Source organism: Oryctolagus cuniculus, chromosome 1 (assembly GCF_964237555.1).
Source record: "Oryctolagus cuniculus chromosome 1, mOryCun1.1, whole genome shotgun sequence".
Classification (NCBI taxonomy): Eukaryota; Metazoa; Chordata; class Mammalia; order Lagomorpha; family Leporidae; genus Oryctolagus; species Oryctolagus cuniculus.
Window position 1 is genome coordinate 78,809,012 of NC_091432.1, and position 2,772 is coordinate 78,811,783.

The 2,772-nt window shown below is 42.0% G+C and overlaps 1 pseudogene; it reads left to right on the top strand.

Moving 5' to 3' along the window:
• The first annotated feature begins 925 nt into the window (after positions 1–925).
• LOC100358840 (elongation factor 1-gamma pseudogene) lies at positions 926–1,867 on the top strand (annotated as a pseudogene).
• Positions 1,868–2,772: the final 905 nt, after the last annotated feature.

Genomic DNA, 2,772 nt, shown 5'->3' on the forward strand with positions numbered 1-2,772 from the left:
GATGGCTCAAGTGCTTGGGCCCCGGTACCCACATGGAGATCCAGAAGTAGCTCCTGGCTTCTAGCTTTGGAACAGCCCAACTCCGTCCTTTGCCCCAATTTTGGTGAGTGAACCAGCAGATGAAAGATCTCTCTCTCTCTCTCTCTGAATAAATAAACCTTTTAAAAGAATGGCAGAGCTAGTGCTGTGGCAAAGTGGATAAGGCTGAAGCCTGTGGTGCTGGAATCCCATATGGGGGTGCTGGTTCAAGTCCCAGCTGCTCTACTTCTGATCCAGTGCTCTGCTATGGCCTGTGAAAGCAGTGGAAGATGGCCCAAGTGCTTAGGCCCCTGTACCCTCCTGGGAGACCCCGAAGAAGCCCTGGCTCCTGGCTTCTGATTGGCTCAGCTCCAGCCATTGCAGCCAACTGGGGAGTAAACCAGCAGATGGAAGACTCTCTCTCTCTCTCTCTCTGCCTCTCCTTCTCTCTCTGTGTGTAACTCTTTCAAATAAAATAAATAAATCTTTTTTTAAAAAAAAGAATGGCAATGACTACCTAAGGCACATTCTCAACTTTGAGCAAGACGAGACAGGCATGACTGTAATTTGCCTCCCTTGCTTCTGCAGGATCAACCTCAGTGCCATTTTCTCTCGAATCAAATCACTCAAGTTACATATAATGCAAGAGAGAGTGAGAGTGAGCAGGAGGTGAGGAATTCTTCAAAGTTTATTGCTCTAGAGGCTGATAAATAAAATTTTATTTCTAACAAATGTAGCCTTTAGACTTTTACATCTCGGGAACCAGCATTTTGAGCTTGGGAAATAATGCTCTGCACTCTGCAGAATCACCATGCTGGCTGTGATTTTGGATCTGTGGGGAAATACTCCATACACCACAGCCCAGGGGGTGCAGTGGTGAGCTTTGCTGATAGTCATATAGTACATCATGAACCACAACGAATAGGCCACTAAGAATGTTAAGGAGGTGAACTGAATTCTGTGACAGACAAATGGTCACTGGAAGATGAAGACTTCTTTGTGGGCAAGCGTGTGCTCCTGGCTGACATCACAGTTGTCTGTGCTCTGTTGTGTTTGCTTACACAAGTCTGGGAGCCTTTGTTCTGCCAGGCTTTTCAAAATACCAATCGCTGTTTCCTCAGCTGCATTAATCAATCCCAGTTTGGGCTGTCTTGGGGAGGTAAAATTGTGTGAGAAGATGGCCCAATTTATTGTTGAAAAGTTCACAGAGGGCCAACCTTAAAAGGACACACTATGGGAAGAGATGTAGAAACTCCTGGTTGAATGAAAAAAAGAGATAAAGACACCTTCCCCAGCTTCAGAAGGAGTGAGAGACAAATGTAAGGAGACACTAACTGTGAATCCAAGGCAAAGGACACTTTTGCTCTTCTGCCCAAGGGCACCTTTGTGTTGAATGAATTGAAGTCCAAGTATTCAAGTGAAGACACACTCTCTATGGTGCTGCTATATTTTTGGGAGCGCTTTGGTAAGGATGGCTGGTTTCTGTGATATGCTGAATAACATTTCGTTGAAGAGCTCACCCAGACAACCTGATCACTGGAGTGTTCTAGCAATTGGATGAAGTGAGGAAGAATGCCTTTGCAATAGTAGCTCCACTTCTGGAATGTGGGTCTTTTTGAGCCAAGAGATTTCCATTCTTCTGAGTCAACATTGACAGGTGGACCACAAGTCATATACTTGCTAGAAATTGGATCCTGGCAGTGAAGAGACCCAACCGCTCATTGAAAAGTACTTTTCCTGTGAGGGGCCCTTCCAACATGTGGGTCAAAGTCTTCAGCCTGGGCAATACTTTCAAGTGAATATCTCTTGCCATTGCCTAGCTGCCCATACCTGCCCTACAGAAAGATGAGGGTTATTAAAGGAAAGTGAATGTTGAAAAACAAAATCAAACAAAAAAGAATGCACTGAATCAAATTATTTTAATGTAATTTGCTCACCTTTAAAAACAGTATATTATTTCTAATTTTGTAGTTTTCTTGTTGGTTTTTGAAGTCATTTTATAGTCATATTTTTGGCATACATATGAGTATAGAGAAGAAAATAAAAAGTACCTGTAGTCTTGGCACCCAGATGTGGCCACTTTTAGCAGTTTGAGGAGTCTCTTCTATTCTATGTTTAGGTGTATCTTTCTTCTTATTGAAATTGCACTTGTAGGTGGAAGAGCGCTCTCTGTCTCCCTCCCTCCCTCTATCCCTTACTCCCTCCCTCCCTCTCTCCTCCCTCCCTCTCTCTCTGTAACTTCGCCTCTGACATAAAACAGCATTTTAAAAAAAGAAACTGCACTTGCAGTCTTGTGTTTTGTTTTCTTTATAGAAGCATTCTCCTCTGATATTATCTTTGGACTTCTGAATAATTAATTTCCCTTGAGTAGTAGCTCCACCTAGCTTATATCCAAGTATTTCTCATCTGTTATCTCTCCATAGAAAGTTTCTCTAAATATCTTGTATATGTTTATTGGTGAGGTCTCCAGGGCAAGAACCACATCTCATTCATTTTGCTTCCTGATATATAAACCTTTTATTATGTATCTGTTGACTGACTGGTTTACTACATAATAATAAGTAGCATTTTTGATAGCCTAAGGGGCAAGCATTGTGCCAAAGAGTCTATCCATTTTGTTTCTAATCCACATCATAGCTCTGAGTTTTACAGGCAAGTATTATTATCCCATTTTACAGATAAGGAAGCTGATGTTTCATCATATTGACTTGAAGTTATTAATTAAAAGCCTTAATTAAGGAGAGTAGAACCCTA